At 40.0% G+C, this 23,398-nt stretch overlaps 1 protein-coding gene across 50 annotated transcripts in view; it reads right to left on the bottom strand.

The window, feature by feature from the left end:
• The window catches only part of KMT2C (lysine methyltransferase 2C), a 300,852-nt gene that overhangs the window by 243,378 nt on the left and 34,076 nt on the right, over positions 1–23,398 (bottom strand). The gene's annotated exons all lie outside the window — the stretch shown is intronic.

Below are 23,398 nucleotides of genomic sequence, written 5' to 3'. Positions count from 1 at the left end.
ACCAGACATCTAGCCTCTACTTCAATCAATGTAAAGCGTATAACAATAATCCCCAGATGGAAATACAAATATGAAAAAGAGGCATTCATCAAACTTAAGGAATATGTAATAGAAACAAAAAAAAATGTCTCAAGTGCAATGAAAGCACATGCACAAAAAAATAGGTTAGTCAAAAGACAAATCACTTTATTATTAGTAAAGACTTTACAAGCCAACAAAAGCAAAAACAAATAAGTGGGATGGCATTAAACTAAAAGGCTCTGCAAACCAGAGGAAATTATTAACAAAGTGAATGGCTGGGAACAGTGGTTCATGCCTGTAATCTCAGCACTTTTGGAGGCTGTAATGGGAGGATCACTTGCACCCACCCATGAGTTCAAGACCAGCCTGAACAACACAGAGAGACCCCAGTATCTACAAAAACTAGCCAGGTACAGTATTGCACACCTGTATTCCCAGCTGCTTGGGAGGCTGAGATGGGAGAGTCATTTGAAGCCCAGAAATTCAAAGCTGCAGTCACCTATGATTGCACCACTGCACCCCTGCCTAAGTAACAAAATGAGATCTCATAATTTAAAAAATAAAAAAGATAGGTAGGCTTTACAGACTAAAAAATGGAAAAGAGATTAGAGTGGAAAAAGGAAGAAGCGATAGCAAGAATAGCCTGGGCAGGTAGACATAAGGGTAAAATTCAGCCATGTTCAAAAAGGAACAAAGGAAAGCGCTGAAAGGTAAGACAGACCCACCATATTTATGACTTGAATCCCAAGCTAAGAAACTGGAACCTGGTACGGTTTAGCAGAGAAGCTCTGAAAGTTTTACAGCAAAAAGCATTAAAATAAGTTATATACTGGGAAAAAATAGCTTCATCATTTTAATAATCCAGACTGGGAAATTAGATCTAAAAACGGTGTTCAAAGGACATCCTTTTGTATAGCATACTTCCTTTGTATAGCAACTTGAATGGTCAACAAGTTTTGTTCTGTTTTTTATTCACAATGAAAATCTGACTGTTCGTTTATTCAACAAATATTTGAGTGCCAGCTATGTGTTAGGCACTGTTCTAAACATGCTAATAACATTTATTTAGTGGTACTGATTCTGTACTCCAAGACAATGGTTCTTTACTGGGGCAAGAGAACAATTTTTGCTGCCTAAGGGACATCTGACAATGTCTAAAGACATTTTTGGTTGTCACAGTGTGTGAGGGGGTGTACTACTGTATCTAGTGAGTGGAGGCCAGGAATGCTGCTTAACATCCTACAACGCACAGGACATAGTTCCCACAACAAGGAATTAGCTAGCCCAATAGCACCAAGGTTGAGAAATCCTGTTGTAGAGCAACACATTTCTATCCCCCCTTTCACAGTAACTGTTAATAAACATTAATTCCATTTTCTCCTATTTGAGTTCTGTAACAGAGACTTCAAAATATCTTAAGAAATGTAACACTATTTTAGTAATTTGGCAAGTAGAAGTAAAGGTATCGTGAATCTTGAGATTTCACTTTCAAAAAGGTGTAAGCTACACTTATTTCACAATATAACTTTTAGAAACAAAGCTGTCTTCTCCTCCTGACAGATTGTTCTCAAAAACTCTGCTAAAAGCTTTGAGTGATGTTTGATTATTCCTTTTATTTTTGGGGTCCTTACAGTGGTTAATCACCACATTCTACCAGTTCTTTCCATGTGAATGCCTCACATTTCAATGGATCATTTTCTATTACCAATGCCATCATTTGAAACAATTTATTAACTGGTTTCTCTAGAGCTGAATGTCTGTGTCTCCTTCCTTCCCAAGCTATCCGTACTCATTAATACGGTATTCTTCACCTGCTCAAAAGTCCAAATGGTTGGCTAACAACATACCAAATAAGAACCTAACTCCTGAAGCTTGACATTCAAGGCCTTTTTTCTTTTCTTTTTTTTTTTTTTTTTTTGAGATGGAGTTTCGCTCTTGTTACCCAGGCTGCAGTGCAATGGCACGATCTCGGCTCACCGCAACCTCCACCTCCTCGGTTCAGGCAATTCTCCTGCCTCAGCCTCCTGAGTAGCTGGGATTATAGGCACACGCCACCATGCCCAGCTAATTTTCTGTGCTTTTTTAGTAGAGACGGGATTTCACCATGTTGATCAGGATGGTCTCGATCTCTTGACCTCATGATCCACGCGCCTCGGCCAACCAAAGTGGTGGGATTACAGGCTTGAGCCACCGCACCCTGCCGTCAAGGCCTTTTTTCAACAACTAGCAACAATCCACTTTTCCAACTCTTTTCCCACTGCTCTCCCTCAGGAGTAGTCTTTTTTTTTAGCAAAATGACTTATTCTGAGATACACAAACAACCTTTCCACATCAGAGACATCGAAAGCCACTCAGGCTGCATTGAGACTAAAGATATGCTTTCAACTCAGAAGAGCAGTAAGGGATCAACTTATACGAAAAGCAGATCTAGCCACGTTGTTTAAATACGACAGATAACCCCCTTGGCTCATGCTACTGTCCTTATTTATAACAGCCCCTATTTGCCTTTCTACTTCTCTGAACTCCTTCTCCTTCAAATCTACCATCTTTTCAAAACTCCAAACACAGAGTAATCTCAGCCACCACTACCTGCCCAGCCCCTACACCACCCAATGCCTGTGACTTTCAAGTCATTTATTTGGCAATAAACTTGTCATCTCAATTTTACTAGTTCTCATTTGGATTCAGACAACTAAGATTATGATAGATTCATTAGCAAGCTGAAGAATAAGAAAGGAGTATTTACATTTCCAGGCCAATTTCAAAGCTTTTTGGAAGATTCTGTTAAATTCACAATTTCCAGAATTGGCAAGGAATAGGCAAATGTATAAACTCATATATTACTGGTAAGAGTATAAATTGGTATAATTATCCTATAGTGTTATCTGCCAACATTAAAAGTCTTTAAAATCTGCATACCCTTTGGCCTAGGAATTCAACTTGGAAATTTATCATGAGTAAATAATAAAGTGTACAAAGGTTTAGCTACAAAGACACTCATCTCTGCATTGTTTCTAACTCTCAAAGATTGGGAAAGAGGGAAAGATTCCTTGCCCAGTAAAAAGACTATTCAGATGAATCATTTATTTAAGCAATGTAATACTCTGCAACTACTAAAATCCTATAGTATCATGGTTACTGACATGTAACTCTTAATAACTATCTTTCCTAAGTGAGAAATACAAACATGATATCACATAACTTATTTCAAATATCTCTATACATTTTTCTACTTTTCTATATTTTCTACACATCTATATATATATAATTTGTGTGTGTGGGTGGGGGTGTGTATATGCATGCATGTAAATAAAATATACCTCTAAGTCTTTGTAACCTAAAAATGGCGGGGCAAAATACTTTTATTTTCTGTCATTGATAAATATTTATAATTTAGCTATATTAGATTTCTTCTGATTTAGTAAACATACTTAAGGCCTATTTATAGTTGAATGGCAGTCTTACGAAACCTAACCAACCTTGGTTTAATCTATCTGTGGGAAAAGCACTTTTAGTAGGAATGTTAGTGCATCTTCCTACATTCCAGTAATCAGACAGTATTTATCATCTATTATGCTGGTGACTCTCACTTTGACATAGGCTAGGCAGCTGCTGGACCAGAAATGCTAGGAAAGAATGATGACAGAAAGCTAAGGAGAAGGCTACGAAGCCTGGAAACTCCGGGAAAGGAGACATTATGTAACACATGCTATGGGAACTAGTTTGTATGCGTGGGGCACAAAGCATACACTTAGATGAGAAGGGGGTCATAAAACTAGAAAGGCAATAAATAGAATGTTATGAGCATCAACTCCAGATTCAGACCGTTTAGGCTCAATCCCACCTCTGCTTCTTACTACATATATTACCTTAAGCAAGTCACTTAACTTCTCCCTGCCATTTCTGTCTCATCTGAATAATGCGGATAACAGACCCTACCTTGGAGGGTTGTCACACTAATGCATTCTGAATAGTGCCTGGTACTACAGTTAAGTGCTCATTAGTTATCCACACTCATCATCATCATTAATTCTATTACTATGATGTGAAGAGTTGCGCTGCTAGGACGACAGCAACAACTTTTCAACATCAACCACTTTTTTAGATGGCCTCCTTTCTAACCTTGTTAGTTGCCCAAGTTCTGAAAAGAACAAGAACTAGGACTCTATAAGGAGATCCGAGAGGTACATGTGTATGGGTATGTGGGTGTACGCATGTGTGTGCACGTGCGTGCATGCAGGCACATACAGACGAAGAAGGAATCAAGAGTAATACCAAGAATGAGAATCAAATCTGTATAAGCAGTTCAGAAAAGGGGCATCATGAGTCACTCTCCTCAGTTCTGCCCAAGGAGTTCCACAGTTTGTTGCTTATGTCATTCACTTGGATAAAAACTTTCGATGTCTCTCCAGGGCCTTCAGAGCTGAATAAAGACCATTCCTTGGAAAGACTTAGAACCCATACTACTTATGCAGCCTCATCTCTTGACTCTCTTACAACAAGCTCAGTGAGCTTCCAGCCATACTGAATTTCTTCAGTTACAAACTCACTCATGTCTCAGAGCCTTTGCATATGCTGCTCCCTCTGCCTGAAAAGTAACCTCTACCTCCTCAAATAGCAAACTGCTACTTGATCTTCAAAATGCAGCTCAAGAAATCAAAGCTCTCTCCTAATTTCAAGGTAAGTGTCTCTGCTATATGTGCCCCCTATGTGCATAACACCACCACTACCACTACCACTTCTACCACACAGCACTGATCCACCATAAGCCAATCACTCCTTCAAGAGATCCTGCCTTTGGGTATTTCCAGATACTTTTCTATACAGTAACAGATACATTAAAAATAAAAATAATTTTAAAAATTTATTAATCACAGCTGGAAAATGTAGTGAACCTACTGACTACACTGGAAACTGGTTAAAAAAAAAAAAGGTAAATAAGGGCCATGCACGGTGGCTCACGTCTGTAATCCAGCACTTTGGGAGACCAAGGCAGGTGGATCATGAGGTCATGAATTCAAGACTAGCCTGGCACAATGGTGAAACTGTCTCTACTAAAAATACAAAAATAATTAGCTGGGCACGGTGGCAAGCGCCCATAATCCCAGCTACTTATAGGCTGAGGCAGAGAACTGCTTGAACCCGGGAGGCAGAGGCTGCAGTGAGCCAAGATCGTACCACTGCATCCCAGCCTGGGCAACAGAGTGAGACTCTGTCTCAAAAAAAAAGGTAAACAAGCAAACATTTGTTCGGTCTTTCCTATATGAACAGTTACACTGGACAACCAAGTAAGACGTGATGAAAAATTTTCCCTTCATAAAAACGTATTCCAGATAATAAAATTTAGGATAACAGAAATAGAACATCATCATTTACAGCCCTTAATGAATCAAAATGGATCTAGACATTGGTCACCAACAGTTGCTATTATCACAAAAAGATACAACAACATTGTGTGCCTTCTGATGAAAGAATGCACCACAACATAAGAGCGGTCTTTTAATAAGACTGAACAAGCCTCCGGTTCCAACTATTCATCTGGAAATACAGAGAATACAGAAATTTCAGGGATAAACTTGGTACTGAATCTCAGTGATACAATCAGCAAAATCCTGACGATGAGAAAGTCTACAGGGCAAATAACACATTTCTTTAACAAATAAATTGCAAGAATAAAAAGGAGGGTGGTAACCTACAGATTAAGAGACTTAATAACAATATATAAGCCTTATTCAAGTACATTAAAAAATGGAGACGTTTATCTGAACACTGAATATTTCATGATATTGTTAATTTAACTGTCAACTTATTTTAAGTATGATGGTAGTATTAGGTTTTTCTTAAGTCTTTACTTTATATAACTACATTCTCTAATATTTATAGAAATTATATTATGCCTGAGGCCGGGTGTGGAGGCTCATGCCTGTAATTCCAGCACTTTGGTTGGCGAGGCAGGCAGATCACCTGAGATCAGGAGTTCCAGCCTGCTCAACATGGTAAAACCCCAACTCTAATAAAAATACAAAAATTAGCCTGCCATGGTGGCACTCACCAGGACAAAGATTTATGATACAAGAGAATGTAAGGAATACAGTGAAGATGTCTTCATGCAGTACTTTCAATAGTGTTAAAAGCACAGACCAAGCTGAGTGTGGTGGCTCACACCCAGAATCCCAGCACTTTAGGAGGCCAACATGGGCGGATCACTTGAGGTCAGGAGTTCCAGACCGGCCTGGCCAACATGGTGAAACTCCGTCTCTACCAAAAATACAAAAATCAGCTGAGCATGGGGGCACATGCTTGTAATCCCAGCTACTTGGGAGGCTGAGGCAGGAGAATCGCTTGAACCCAGGAGGCAGTAGTTGCAGTGAGCTGAGACCACACCACTACACTCCAGCCTGGGCAACAGTGAGACTCCAACTCAAAAAAAATGTTTTTAATAAATAAATAAAAGCACAGATCCTACAGCAAAGACTGCCTGGGTTCAAATCCTGTCTCCATGACTCACTCTGAGCCTTAGTTTCCTCAGCTGTTAAAAAATTTAAAAAAAAAGGACAATAATAGTCTTTACTTCTCTCTCGTCAGAGAGTATTTACTTAATTCTTTGGTAAGAATTAAATGAGTTAAGATGGTTATAACACCCAGTTCTCCCACATCAGTACTTCATAGAAGTTTTCATCATCATCCCTCTTTCCACTTAACAGAAAGAAACACGAACTGAAGAGGTGAAAAGTGACTTGCTTAACGACTTGAAAACCATCTTCCAGGAATGGTGCTTACCACTGGTGGCAAAAACTGGCTTGACAATTCACCAAAGTGTTTCCTTTTCCTCTTGGCATATGGCTAAACTACATTTTCCAACTTCCCTTTCACATGACTGTTCTGGAAAATGAACTGTGGGCAAAAGCAACTCTTTTCTACTCCCAGTCCTTGTCCCCAAACTTCCCTCGCAATCCCTGACCCACTTCTCACCCCTACTTGCCAGGTGGACATCAATGCCTCGAGCAAGAGAGAAAAGAGTAGCCTGAGTCCCAGTATGACTTAACTGTTACCGTGTTACACTTGAAATTTTGGCCGTCATAATGTCAGTAAGACAGTATTTTTTATTAACTCGTCACAATAATCGTTATTCCTATACAATAGCTGGGGAAACTGAAGAATAAAGAAATTTGGGTCAATTATTAAATGGTAGATCCAGAATTTAAACCAGCACTGGCTTAATACAGAGCTCAGGATCTTAAGTGACTTCCAAGACCCTAAGACCAATAAGCGCGTCAAAATTTCTCACTTAGTTAGAGTAGACACATTTTATACAGAATTTTGCTAAGTATTTCTTAAAATCACTTTAATATGCCACAAGAATAACCACAGAATAATATTACTTTGAAGTAGAAATATATAAATAGGACCCCAAAATATTAAGTGGGGTTTTACAATCAACAAGACACATCAGAATGAGATATCTTTAAAACACTATGTACATTAAAGAGATCCTACTTCGGGGAGGCGGGGGCGACAAAAAAAGAAGGAAAAAAGAGAGATTGCACTTCCTTACCCTAATAAAGAACCATGTAGTAAAAGTTTTAGCTTTTTAACTGAATATTAAAATTATTAAAAATATTAAATATACAACTTCTATTTGGTTTTACCTGAGCAATTCCTTTATACTGACAATTATATAATGTGATTTTAGTTATATGTAGCTATTGGTAATTTTTCAAAAATAGAATATAATGAAAAATAACTTTATTTTAATCATTATTGAGTTGCACCTACATTAATCACGATATACCTATAAAAGGATGTATAACATATACTAGAAAGCAAAAAAAAGTAAGTTACAAAATAGTATTTGTAGTATAATTCCATTTGTTTTCAAAGAACATATACGCCTATGTCTATGTTTTTTTTCTATGTACATACATGTTTTATCTACAAACCAGAAACATCTGGGAAAATATCCAAAAAAGTTTCCAGTGATTACCTTTGTGGAGTAAAACTGAACTTGTGTTAGAATTTGAATTTATGAAGAGCACATACACCTTTAGAATCAAAAATACTTGGGCTGGGCACAGTGGCTGGCACCTGTAATCCCAGCATTTTGGGGGGCTGAGGTGAGCGGATCACCTGAGGTCAGGAGTTCGAGACCAGGTTGGCCAACATGGCGAATCCTCATCTCTCTACTAAAAATACAAAAATTAGCCAGATGTGGTGTGGTGTAGCACACCTGTAATCCCAGCTTCTCAGATGAGGCAGGAGAATCCTTGAACCTGGGAGGCAGAGGTTGCAATGAGCTGAGATCACACCACTGCACTCTACCTTGGGTGACAAACCAAGATTTTGTCTCAAAAAATAAAAAATACTTTAAAATAAAACTTTATCTATCATTTACAGTAATGTAAAGTGATCCAACTCTAAAATTCCCACATAATCATGTTATATAGTAAAGCTTTCTAGGTTGGGGTAAAAATGGTAACCCTTTATAATGAATATACATATAATTTCATCAATTTCATTCATATAAGGGATATACAACATTTATACATCTACCTACAAGTAAGTCTATTTAAATACACATATCCGCCAGGCACGGTGGCTCACACCTATAATACCAGCACTTTGGGAGGCTGAGGCGGGTGGATCACGAGGTCAAGAGATCGAGACCATCCTGGTCAACATGGTGAAACCCCGTCTCTACTAAAAATACAAAAATTAGCTGGGCATGGTGGTGTGCACCTGTAGTCCCAGCTACTCGGGAGGCTGAGGCAGGAGAACTGCTTGAACCCAGAAGGCAGAGGTTGCAGTGAGCCAAGATCATGCCATTGCACTCCAGTCTGGGTAACAACAGCGAAACTCCATCTCAAAAAAATAAATAAATACACATATCCATACCATTGCTTTTTCAAAAAAAAAAAAACGTATGTTCTGGCCAGGCACGGTGGCTCACGCCTGTAATCCCAGCACTTTGGGAGGCCGAGGTGGGCTGATCACATAAGGTCAGGAGTTCAAGACCAGCCTGGCCAACATGGTGAAACCTTGTCTCTACTAAAAATACAAAAATTAGCCAGGGGTGGTAGTGTGCGCCTGTAATCCCAGCTACTCAGAAGGCTGAGGCAGGAGAATCCCTTGAACCCAGGAGGCAGAGGTTACAGTAAGCCAAGATCACACAACTACACTCCAGCCTGGGCAACACAGTGAGACTCTGTCTCAAAAAAAAAAAAAAAAGTATGTTCTAATCAGGAGATTTTGGTAAGTTTTTCAAGCACATACTTTTTTGTGAAACTGAGCTAAATAATACCTGGAATTCAATGGGGAAAAAACAATATATTAACATTTTAAAACAGTTCTCATTTTAGGCTCAAATTTTATGTTTTGGGGACTATTTAGACTTTTTTCTTTTTTTTGAGATGGAGTTTCGCTCTTGTTGCCCAGGCTGGAGTGCAATGGCTCTATCTCGGCTCACCACAACCTCTGCCTCCTGGGTTCAAGCGCCTGGTCTTTTTGTTTTCTTTCTTTTAAAGAAACTGGGTCACACTCTGTAATCCAGGCTGGAAGTGCATTGACACACTCACCTCACTGCAGTCTCGAACTCCTGGGCTAAAGTGATCCTCCCATGGGCCTCCCAAAATGCTAGGATTACAGGTATGAGCCACCACACCCTGCCCAGACAGAAATTTCAATATCTGATATCACCCCCTTCTTTCATACTTCAATGGTTACATACTCCAAGGTCTCAAGGAGAGAAATACAAACTTCTTAACAGAGCATAAAAGACCTTTTATAATGAAATATATGCCAACTGTTCAGCTTCAACTGTGGTCACTACACTACTTGCGATACTTTATCATATTTAGCCATTTATCCTCCCCTTCAAAATTCTTTGCCTTTTTATGTGCTACTCCCCTCTACCTAAAATATATCTGGACAGTCCTTACAAGATTTAAGTGTCACCTCTTTCAGGAAAGCTTTATCTAAGCCTCAGGGAACAATGGCTCATCCTCCTTTTCAGTACCAAGAAGTGTGTACGTATCTCCATTTATATATCACCTGCCTTCTCACCTCACTTTAGGATTTAAGGGCAGAGATGTTATCTTATTATTCTGAATATTTCTAATGCCTAGCAGAGTACCTGACATAGTAGTGTTCAATAAATACTAAATGAATAAATCCAATTCACAGACTGACACACAATACAAAAACACTTTAGTGCATCAAGGATTTAAGATAAATATTACACTGTCATCTTTATATTCCAAAGGCTATAACATACTTGTATTTACATAGACATACACATACACATATAAATATATCATGACGTTTGGTTCCATATAAATTTATTTCCACAACCTGGTATAATCCTACAATAATTCCTTCCTACTATGTGAACTGTTTACAAGTCCAAAGAAACTGTTATTAACCATACAAATTCATATACCCACAGATATACAGACAGTAAATTTTTCTGAAAATACATAAATAAAACAGGGATTATAAGGTTAAGGTGGTGTTATGGACTAAACTGTGTCCCTCCAAAGGTCATGTTTAAAGCCTGAGCCCCAAGTAACTCAGAATGTGACCTTATTTGGAGACAGGGCTTTTAAAGAGGTATTAAAACAGAGTGGTTTGGGTAGACCTGAATTCAACATGACTGGTGTCCTATAGAGATTAGGTTGGGCCTGTAATTTCAACACCAAGGCAGCAGGATTGCTTGAACCCAGGAGTTTTGAGATTAGCCTGGGCAACAGAGTGAGACCCTGTCTCTATTTTAAAAAGAAAAAGAAAAGGAGATTAGAACCCAGATGATACACAAGAAAGGCCATGTGAAGATACAGTGAGAGAAGCCATCTGCAAGCCAAGGAGGAAGGCCTCAGAGGAAACCAAACCTGCAGGCAACTTGATCTTGGAATTCCAGCCTCCAGAATTGAGAAATGTAATCTCTTTTCATTTTAAAAAATTAAGAGTGATGCTGGCTGGGCACAGTGGCTCACACCTCTAATTGCAGAATTTGGGGAAGCAGAGGTAGGCAGATCATGAGGTCAGGAGATGGGAGACCATCCTGGCTAACACGGTAAAACCTCATCTCTACTAAAAATACAAAAAATTAGCCGGGCATAATGGCAGGCACCTGTAATCCCAGCTACTCAGGAGGTGAGGCAGGAGAATCACCTGAACCCAGGAGGTAGAGGTTGCGGTGAGCTGAGATTATGACACAGTACTCCAGAGCCTCAGCGACAGAGCAAGACTCCAACTCAAAAAAAAAGTATTTTCTTACGGCAGTTCTAGCAAACTAATAGGAGAGGCTTCTAGTTTATACTATTTAAATTTTCTATTTTCTTTCCTTTCCTTTTCTTTTTGAAGCAGGGTTTCACTCTGCAACCCCTGCTGGAGTGTAGTGGCACAATCACAGCTCACTGCAGCCTCAAACTCGGCCTCAAGCAATCCTCCCAAATAGCTGGGACTATAGGGCATGCATCACCATACCTAGCTAATTTTTATTTTCTGTATAGATGGAGTCTCACTATGTTACTCAAGCTGGTCTTGAACTCTTAGGCTCAAGTGATCCTCCTTTATACTCCCAAAGTGCTGGGATTACAGGTTAAGCCACCGCACTCAGCCTACATGAACTTTTTTTAAACTAACAGGGGTTATGTGAACAGTAGAATTATGGTCCTCATTATGCTGGTTGTACTTAAAACCTCTCCCCCCAGAAAAAAAGGTAAAAACATGCAGCCATAAAAAGGAATGAAATGTCCTTTACGGCAACATGCATGGAGCTGGAGGCTACCAGTACCACGTGGTCTCACTTTTAAGTGGGAGCTAAACGAGTACACTGGCCGGGTGTGGTGGCTCACACCTATAATCCCAGCACTTTGAGAGGCCAAGGTGAGGGGATCACCTGAGGTCAGGAGTTCGAGACCAGTCAGTCTCAAACATGGAGAAACCCTGTCTCTACTAAAAACACAAAATTAGCTGGGCGTGGTGGCACATGCCTGTAATCCCAGCTACTCGGGAGGCTGAGGCAGGAGAATTGCTTTAACCCAAGAGACAGGGGTTGTGCTGAGAATGCAGAAGAGGGGGCACACAGGCTGAAAACTACCTATTGAGTACTAAGGCCACTAGCTGTATGATGGGTGCACTAGAAGGCCAAACCTCGGCATTACATAATATAGCCACGTAACAAATCTGCACATGTATCCCCTGAATCTAAAATAAAATTTTTTTAAAAATAAAATGTATTAAATGACATAACTGAATATTCTAGACATCTGTCTACCATACTTTGTCCAAGAAAAGCCACATTTTACCTTACTATAAATTTTTACCAGTTCCACAAAGGAACTGGGAAGTAGAAACTGAAGGACACTTTGTTAAACATTTCCTTAGGGATCAAAGAAGTAATAGCTGGTGGCTCATGCCTAAATCCCAGCACTTTGGGAGGCCAAGCCACGCGGATCACGAGGTCAGGAGTTCGAGACCAGCCTGACCAACATGGTAAAACCCCATCTCTACTAAAAATACAAAAATTAGCCAGGTGTGGTGGCGGGTGCCTGTAATCCCAACTACTCAGAAGGCTGAGGCAGAGAATTGCTTGAACCCAGGAGGTGGAGGCTGCAGTGAGCTGAAATCACGCCTCTGCACTCCAGCCTAGGCAACAGAGTGAGACTGTCTCAAAAAAAAAAAAAAAACCACACACCTTAGAATCTCCTCTTTTAACAATCTGGTGCATGTATGTTTTTCCTGTCTGTTTTTTTGTTTGTTGGTTTGTTTTTTCGGAGACCATGTCTCACTCTGTCACCCAGGCTGAAGTGCACTGGTGCCTGTAACCTCCACCTCCTGGGTTCAAGCCATTTTCCTGCCTCAGCTTCTTGAGTAGCTAGGATTATAGGTGTCTGGCACCATACCTAGCTAATTTTTCTATTTTTAGTAGAAACAGGGTTTCGCCATGTTGGACAGGCTGGTTTTGAACTCCTAACCTCAGGTAATCTGCCCACCTCCACCTTCCAAAGCACTGGAATCACAGGCATGAGCCACTCTGCACTAACCTTTCTTTGTTTTGTGTTTTTGTTTCTTCAGAGTGTCTCACTCTGGCACACAGCTGGAGTGCAATGGTACCATCTTGGCTCACTGCAACCTCTGCCTCCCGGGTTCAAGCAATTCTCCTACCTCAGCTTCCTGAGTAGCTAGGATTATAAGCACATACCACCACATCCAGCTTATTTTTGTATTTTTAGTAGATACAGGGTTTCAGTATATTTGCCAGGCTGGTCGCAAACTCCAAATCTTAGTTGATCCACCCACTTCAGCCTACCAAAGTGCAGGCATGATCCACCTCGGCCTGCCTTGTTTTTCCTGTCTGTGTAATCAGACTTTAAAGCCCCTCAGAAGAGCTGGAGTATAAATGAAAACACAAAGAGCTTTGAATCTGAGATCTGAGATAAAAATTCTGGCTTTATCACATACATACATAAATTTAAATGTTGGATTCCCCACCAGTAAAAGGTCTTTAAGTGATATATAAAGTAGTCCTGCGCCTATCCACAGGAAATACATTTCGACCTCATACCCTACCCCTGCCTGGCTCCAACAGATGCCTGAAACCACGGATGCTACAAACTCCTATATATACTATGTTTTATATTTTTCTTTGCCTCCAATGAATTCCCTCTCTTGGCAATGCCTTATAAGTTACCATGCAAAAAAAATGTAAATGTATCTCATCTATCTGTTCTCCCCTACTCCCTACAAACCCTATCTATCTCCCACAGGACTAAGACTTGGAAAGGTCTTAGTACACCTACCACCTAACTATAGAAATGACCCAGACTCATATACTACCCTACTACTTTATTTTTCAATAAAGTTCTTCAAACTAAAATGAAATACGTAGTTTGATAATATGCAGCAAAAATACAGCTTTTTAAATATATCCTCTATGCTACTTCACAGCCACTTCACAATGACCCTCCTTCCCCATTTATAACTCACCTAATTAGTTATTAGTAATCAACTCTTAGTCAAAAGTAAAAATGGGGCCGGGTGTGGTGGCTCACGTCTGTAATCCTAGCACTTTGGGAGGCCAAGGTGGGTGGATCACCTGAGGTCAGGAGTTCAAGACGAGCCTGGCCATCATGGTGAAACTCCATCTTAAAAAAAAATAATAAATAAATAAATAAAAGTAAAAATGAAGGGCTATGGAACTGTTCTCATTTCCCTTTAAGTGTCTTAGAGGCACTTAGCATTCCACATGCATTATCTTATTGAAAGTGCAGTGTTTAATGAACTTGTCTAAAGTAACATCAGAATTTAGCACAATTTTATTGTATTTTGTGGGAATGCCCTCCCCGGCACAACAAGAACGGAGCTGTCCAACAAACTGGTCTGGGTCACACAGCTATCTAAGTGATGGAGTTAAGACTCAAAAACTCTTCAGTATCTGAAGCTCACACTCAAAACCTCCATGAAACACTGCTTGGCATCATTGAAAATGAAGAATGAACAATATAAATAAAATAAAATGAGAATCCCTTGTTATATCATAAGTCAGTTATCAGCTTTTTTTGGTGAAGGAAGGAAGGGCAACATCATGAAATCTTGTCTCTACTAAAATTATAATCATTAGCTGGTGTGGTGGTAACCCCTGTAGTCCCAGTTACTCCAGAGGCTGAGTAGTGGAAGGATCGCTTGAGCCCAGGCGGTTGAGGCTGAAAGGAGCCATGATTGTGCCACTGCACTCCAGCCTAGGTGACGAGGTGAGACCCTACCTCAAAAATAAATAAACTAAAATAAAAATAAAAGTTGCCTCCATCAAAATAGTACATAGAGAAGCAGGCAGGGGGCGTTTTGTTTTTTCCCACCACCCCAATGCCGCCCCTATAACTCACACATGGTAGTTTTATAAAGATAACTATCTGGCATTGGGGTTAAAATGACAACTACATCCAGAATGGAAACAACTACAAATTATGCATTGGACTCTGCAATCTCCAGCCCCCACTTATAAATTTGAATGGAGATTCATTTTATTTCAAAATTAGAAAACTGATCTGACTTTAAAACCTCACTTACAACTTCAAAATATTTAGAATCTAAAATTATATAACAAATACTTATTTTCTTGGCATGCAAATCATTTAAAAAGGATGACCAACTTAACAGAAAAATGGGCAATGACAAATAGACATCACTACTAGTTATCTAACCAATAGCCACTCCCCCTCACAACCTGTTCCTTACAGAGTGCACTGCCATTAAAATGGGTGAAAGAAACATCCTTGCTGTCACACTCTCACTTGTATCTAGGACATGGATGGATACCAATCATGGCTGATGGAATTTAAGGAAAACTCTGTGGGCTGGGTGCAGTGGCTAAGGCCTGTAATTCCAATGCTTTGGGATGCTTGATTCAGGTGGATCACCTGAGGTCAGGAGATTGAGATCAGCCTGACTAACACAGACAAACTCCATCTCTACTACACAAAATTAGCCAGGTGTGGTGGCGCATGCCTGTAATCCCAGCTACTCGGGAGGCTGAGGCAGGAGAATTGCTTGAACCGGGGAGGGCAGAGGTTGCAGTGAGCTGAGATCATGTCATTGTACTCCGGCCTGGGCAACAAGAAATGAAACTCTGTCTCAAAAAAAAAAAGAAAAGAAAAGAAAAAAGAAAAAATCTGCTAAAGGCTTCCAGGAAAGGTTTTTAATTCCAAATAAAATTAGACGTGCATGAACAAATATACTTCATTTTACTGATTGAGGTCACTGGACCTGGTGTGAACTATGAATCCTCTTTTTCTCACATCCCTCAACAAATCTTTTAGGCTCTGCCTCAACATATACAAAACTACTTCAACATTTCTCTGATGCCTATCATGCCTCAAATCATCTGTCACCCTGCTCCTTTTAATATTATCTAAACTAGCACGCCTGTTTCTACCTTGATCTCCTTCATTCTAGTCTCAACACAACAGCCAGCATGAGAGTTTTAGACTCTTAGTCAGATAAGGCCACTCCTCGACTCAATAGCCCACAAAGGAATCTCATCTAATCCACAGTAAAAGTCAGAAGATCTCACAATGGTCTACAAGGCTCTGCACAATGTGACTCTCTGCTACTTCTTTTATGATGTTTTCTCTGTAACACAGTTCCTGCCACACTGGCCTTCAGTTCTATTAAGATGCCAAGCACATCCTGCCTTGGGGCTTTTGCACTCACTGTTCCCTGCACCAGCAATGCTCTTTCCCAAATATCTGCCCTTTGCACTCTTACTTCCTTTAAGATTCTATTCAAACATCAGCTCACTGAGGCTTTCTCTGATGGCCCCACTTAAAATAATCCAACACGGCCCTTCCCATCCCTTCCATGGCTTTATATTTTCCATAAAACTTAACATCTTCTGACAACTTATAAATTCTACCTAGTTGTTGTTGTTGTTGTTTGAGACAGAGTCTTACTCTTTCGCCCAGAATGGAATGCAGTGGCACAATTTCCGCTCACTACAGCCTCCACCTCCTGGGTTCAAGCGATTCTCCTGCCTTAGCCTCCCAAGTAGCTGGGATTACAGGTGCATGCCACCACACCCGGCTAATTTTTGTATTTTTAGCAGAGATGGCAGTTTCACCATGTTGGCCAAGCTGGTCTCGAACTCCTGACCTCATGATCTGCTCACCTTGGCTTCCCAAAGTGCGGGGATTACAGGGGTGAGCCACCGCACCCAGCCAACTGTACCTATTTCTTTGACTAACTTCTCCCTTATCCCCACTAAAATATAAGCTCCATGAGGGAAGGCAATGAACTTTGTTTTGCTCACTGCTATATTTCCCATGCTTATAAAATATTGCCCGTACATTTTAGGTGCTACATGATTATTTAAGTGAATTAATTTAACAACCATCAACATGGAGCTGAATATAAAACAGCAGGAAAATGGAAACCATCTAGGTCCGTGACAATTTAATTGAGCCACTGAATTACACCTGGACTTCTGGTCAAGTGAGGTAGATTTTATTTATGGTTTAAGCCATTTTCAATTAAGATTTTTGCTATTGGAAACTGCAAAGTACCTGATATGCAGTATTGGTAGGCAGTGTGCAAAAAAATAAATACAAATAGTCAATTTAACTCAATCATAAGGCATGCAAATTAAAATAACCATGAAATAATGTCACTCAGTAAAAATAAAAGTTTGGTACATATAGAATCCCACTTAATATGACTCACTGAAACATTAGTAGCATTAAAAAATTTTTAAGGGTTGTTTGTTGACACAGAGTCTTGCTCTGTCACACTGGCTGGAGTGCAGTGGCACAATCATGGCTCACTGCAATCTCAACCTATTGGACTCAAGCAATCCTCCTAGCTCACTTCCTGAGTAACTGGGAATAACAGGCACATAGCAGCACACCTGGCTTTTTTTTTTTTTTTTTTTTTGAGACAGAGTCCTGCTCTGTCACCCAGGCTGGAATACAGTGGTGCAATCTCAGCTCACTGCAACCTCCGCCTCCTGGGTTCAAGCGATTCTCCTACCTCAGGCTTCCGAATAGCTATAACTACAGGAGTCCAGCACCACGCCCGGCTAATTTTTATACTTTTAGTAGAGACAGGGTTTCACCACATTGGCCAGACTGGTCTCAAACTCCTGATTTCAAGTGATCTGCCCACCTCAGCCTCCCAAAGTGCTAGGATTACAGGCGTGAGCCACCATGCCTGGCCCCACTTTATAAGTTTTATACCTAAATATACATACAACTCAGTAAGAGTGTGATATCCTATCACCTGTATTTTTCCCCACACTTTGATTGCTAGATAGGACTGCCCACTGTTAGCCAATTACGTAAAAACAATAGTTGACCCTAATAAAAGTGCTTCTTGTGCTGGCCACTTTTGCGTGTATAACTTATTACCCACAACAATCCTACAACCTACAAAACCTTGTTTTCCCATTTTAAAGCTCTGAAAATTGAGCTACAAAAATAGATCAATGATCAGCCCCAAATCAAACAAATACTAAGTGTAAGGCTAGAATTTGAATACAAGCAATTCTGACAATCAAAACCCAAAGCACTAGAAACACTACCACCCATAAGCAGCATTCTTCCAAATTCAATGTGCCTTTTCCTGCTACCTATTACGAGTTTGGCTCTGACCCACACCAACAAAAGGTATTCAAATAACAGTGCCAAACTTCCCAGAAAGATATGTTTACAGAAGAAAAAAAAAAATAAATGAAGACAAAGATTGGTCAAAGTCCTGTGTCTCACTTCAAGAGATCAAGATAGTAATAATTACTTTTGAGGTTGCTGTGAGGATTAAATAAATTAACATAGTACATGTAAAGCACTTGGGATAGTACTTGGCATACATTAAACCAATTAATAGTTTTTCTTTTCATTGTAATCATCATAATCATTATGGAAGGCTTCATAAATACCACTAAGCCTAGAGGAACTGACCTTCAGCTGTGGGACTTGTAACTGGAAAAACTATAGCCAGAGACATCTTATGACTTCAGGGATACCAAAAAGAAAAGGACAATTGCTGATTTTCATTCTGCAAACAGAGTGTCAAAGTGACTTAGGAAAGGAAAAATGCCATTAGAACTCCCACTCCCATTTTCAGAAATGTAGGCCCTGCGAATGTTGTTAGTGAGAATGCCAGAAAAATGCATACTCTGTTGTGGGAATCCAAGCCAATACCTCATTTTTGGAGGGCCACTGATGAATATCCACCAAAACGTGAAACATATAAACTGTCCTCTTCGATGAGAGAACTTTACATCTAGGACTTAATCTTCTAGAATATGTCCACATGTACAAATATACAAGTATTAGGATGTTCCTTACAAAGATAACAAAACTGGAAATCAACTAAATGACCATCAATAGGGGAATGATTTAACTAATTAGGGTACCTTCAACCTAGTTTAAAATCTGTTTCTCCACTAAGATCAATCTCTAATCTAAGTAAATGACATTGCTGTCCACTCAGCTACTAAAGCCAACAAATCTAGAAGACAATTTTATATTCTCTCTCTCATATCCATCTCATCAAATCCTTTAGCAGATCTTATCGCTGTAATTTTCCAAACACTTATTTTGTTTGTTTGTTCATTTGTTTTTTGTTTTGAGATGGAGTCTCACTCTGTTGCCCAGTCTGGACTGCAGGGGCATCTCAGCTCACTACAACCTCCACCTCCTAGGTACCCGCAATTCTCCTGCCTCAGCCTCCCAAGCTTTGCAAATACTTCTGATTACCTTTCTCCTCTGCCATCACCCTACTCTAAACCACACCTGTCAAGATTACTTTCAGAGACTTATGGGTGTCCTGGTTTACAATTTTCTGAGGGCTTTCTGCACTAAGGATAAAATCCCAGCTTTTTGTTTTTTTTTTGAGACAGTTTCACTCTGTCATATAGGTGGGAGTGCAGGGGTGCGATCTTAGCTCACTGAAACCTCCACCTCCTTGGTTCAGGTGATTCTTCTACCTCAGCTTTCCAAGTAGCTGGGACTACAGGCGTGTGCCACACCGGCTATTTTTTTTTTTTTTTTAGTAGAGATGGGGATTCACCATCTTGGCCAGGCTGGTCTAGAACTCCTGATCTTGTAATCCGCCCACCTCAGCCTCCCAAAGTGCTGGGATTACAGGCATGAGCCACAATGCCTGGCCTGATCTCTTTTTTTTTTTCTTTTTGTGAGATGTAGTTTCACTCTTGTTGCCCAGGCTGTAGTGCAATGGTGCAATCTCGGCTCTGCAACCTCCACCTCCTGGGTTCAAGTGATTCTCCTGCCTCAGCCTCCCAAGTAGCTGGGATTATAGACATGTGCCACCAGGCCCAGCTAATTTTGTATATTTAGTAGAGACAGGGTTTCTCCATGTTTGTCGGGCTGGTCTCAAACTCTTGACCTCAGATGATCCACCCATCTCGGCCTCCCAAAATGCTGAGATTACAGGCATGAGCTACCACGCCTGGCCAAATCCCAGCTTCTTCCATGGTATCAAGGGCACTATCTGACTGGGCTCCTACTTGCCTCTCAAATATGATCTATGTTCCCCTCATTGCACAGTAACACCAATCTTATTCTGAGAGATGGGAAGATCCCTTGAGTATAACACACTTGATATGGCTTGGATATGTCCCCTTCCAAATCTCATCTTGAATTATAGCTCCCATAATTCCCACATGTTGTAAGAGGGACTCAGTGGGAGATAACTGAATCATATGGGTGGTTTCCCCTATACTGTTCTCCTGGTAGTGAATAAGTCTCATGAGATCTGCCGGTTTTATAAGGGGAAACCCCTTTCACTTCATTCTCATTCTCTCTTGCCTGATGCCATGTAAGGATGTGCCATCTGCCATTAGTGTGAGGCCTCCCCAGCCACATAGCACTTTGAGTTCATTAAACCTCTTTTTCTTTAGACATTACCCAGCCTTGGGTATGTCTTTATCAGCAGTGTACTAATACAACACTCATTCCTGTTTTGGAGTCTTCACAATAAATCCTGCTCTTCCTAAAATGCCTCCACATAATTCAAGTATGTTTCAACATCATCACTTCATAAAGACCTTCCTGACGACCTCAGCCACATGCGTTATTATCTCTCATACCATTAACAGACACACTTAGTATAGTACCACATTTTATTTTCTTCGTAACACTTCTCAGTTTTTTAAACTAATTACTAGAAATGCATTTATTTTGTGTCTCTCACCATTGAAATATTGTTCCACAAGGGCAGGGGCTTGGTCTCTCTTGTTCACCACTGAATCCTTAACACCTAAAACACTCCTCGGCAAATTAAGCATGTGATTTGTATTTCTGGATAAATTCTGAAAAGAATGAGATAATTGTGTATAAGCTAAAATGAAAAGATGCCTAAGATAAACTGCAAAGTGACAAAATCAAATCACGATATAAACTAAATGATCCCATTATCATAAAAACTGATATAAGTACATTCACATACATATAAATAGCAAAGGTATACCCATAATCAAAGTCAAGGATACAAAATAGTTAAAGTAACTATTCTCTGTGAAACGGAGGTTGCAGTTAGCCAAGACTGCAGCACTGCACTCCGGCCTGGGCAACAGAGTGAGCCTCTGTCTCAAAAAAAATAAAGGATTTAAAGTCGTAAAGTAGTAAGGAGTACAAAACAGAGCAAAACTGTTCTCAACCTTGACAGTGTCAATGTTAGAAATGACAGACATAAGCACATAAAGGGGAAAGGAAAGGTAAAAAGAAAAGTTACGGCTGGGCGGGGTGGCTCACACTGTCATCTGAGCACTTTGGGAGGCCGAGGCAGCCAGATCACCTGAGGTTGGGAGTTCGAGACCAGCCTGACCAACATGGAGAAATCCAGTCTCTATTAAAAATACAAAATTAGCCGGGTGTGGTAGCACATGCCTGTAATCCCAGCTATTCAGGAGGCTGAGGCAGGAGAATCAACTGAACCTGGAATGAAGAGGTTGCAGTGAGCCAAGATCGCACCATTGTACTCCAGCCTGGGCAACAAGAGCAAAACTTCATCTTGGAGAAAAAAAAAAAAAAGAAAAGTTACTACTTGGTAAATCAAGAAATCAAGATCAACAGTCTAGATAACATGAAGAAAACTTCTAATTTATGAACTGCAGAGATAACTAACAGAAAAATTTAAAGTGATTTTTTTAAAAATCTATTGGGGAGGCAGATGTAAAGAAGCCAAATCCTCCTTTATCAAGGCAGAAATCAATCATAAATCATAAAGTAAGTATATTATACAGTCACAACAATACCACAGGAAGAAATAATTCAAAAGTTTCCTTTGGAAATTGGACCCCTATCTTTCACCATATACAATAATCAATTCAAGATGGATTAAAGACCATCTTGAATTCACAGAATTCATGACTAAGACCTCAAAAGCACAAGTAACAAAAACAAAAATAGACAAATGAGACTTAATTAAGCTAAAAGGCTTCTGCATGGCAAAAGAAATAATCACCAGACTGAACAAATGACCTACAGCATAGGAGAAAATAGTTTCAAACTATGTATCTGACAGGGTACTAATACCCAGAATTTACAAGGAACTCAATCCCAACAAAAAGTGAGCAAAGGGCTATTCCTAATACCTCACTACTGATAACTGGTAGTGAGTTTTCCCAATTGATGGTTCACAGTTACAGATCAAACTCCTTGTTCTATACTCTTTGCTCCCCTCTCACCACCGCACTTGAGTAGTCTTAAAAAAATTTTCAATATGCCAGGTGCGGTGGCTCACACCTGTAATCCCAGCACTTTAGAAGGCCAAAGCAGGTAGATCACAAGGTCAGGAGTTCGAGACCATCCTGACTAACATGGTAAAATCCCATCCCTACTAAAAATACAAAAAATTAGCCAGGTGTGGTGGTGGGCACCTGTAATCCCAGCTACTCAGTAGGCTGAGGCAGCGGAATCATTTGAACCCAAGAGGTGGAGGTTGCAGTGAGTCAAGATTGCACCACTGCACTCCAGCCTGGGCAACAGAGCAAGACCCTCTCAAACAAACAAATAAAAAAATTTAATTAAAAAATCTTTTAAAATTTTAAAGTTAGCAAAGAACATTCATAGATATTTCTCAAAAGAAGACACACAAACAGGTATGTGAAAAAAAATGCTCAACATCATTAATCATAGGGGAAAAGCAAATAAAAACCACAATGAGATATCATCTTACACTAATCAAAATAGCTACTATTAAACAAACAAAAAATAACAGATGTTGGGGAAGATGCAGACAAAAGGGAACACTTACATACTGTGAGTGGGAATGTAAATTAGGACCCTCTTTACAGAAAACAATATAAAGATTTCTCAAAAAACTAAAAAATAAAACTACTGACTGGGCACAGTGGCTCACACCCAGCACTTTGGGATGCCAAAGCAGGTGGATCACCTGAGATTAGGAGTTCGAGACCAGCCTGCCCAACATGGTAAAACCATGTCTCTACTAAAAATACAGAAATTTGCTAGGTGTGGTGGCAGGCACCTGTAATCCCAGCTACTTGGGAGGCTGAGGAAGAAGAATCACTTGCAGTGAACATGGTGCCATTGCACCCTAGCCTAGGTGACAAGAGCGAAACTCCATCTCGGAAAAACGAAAATAATAAAAATAAAACTACTATTCAACCCAGCAATCCCCCTAATGGGTTTCTATCCAAAGGAAAAGAAATCACCGTATCAAAAAGATACAGCACTTGTACACTTATCACAACAACACTCACAATAGCAGAGATAGGGCATCAATCTCCATATCCATCAACAGATTACTAGATAAAGTCTGTTTTTTTGGGAGGGAGACACACACACACACACACACACACACACACACATATACACACGAACACTTAAAGAATGAAATCATG

The sequence above is a fragment of the Callithrix jacchus genome, chromosome 11 (assembly GCF_049354715.1).
Source record: "Callithrix jacchus isolate 240 chromosome 11, calJac240_pri, whole genome shotgun sequence".
Lineage (NCBI taxonomy): Eukaryota > Metazoa > Chordata > Mammalia > Primates > Cebidae > Callithrix > Callithrix jacchus.
Note: the sequence above shows the minus strand (reverse complement) of the source record. Positions and strands in the feature narration are given on the sequence as shown.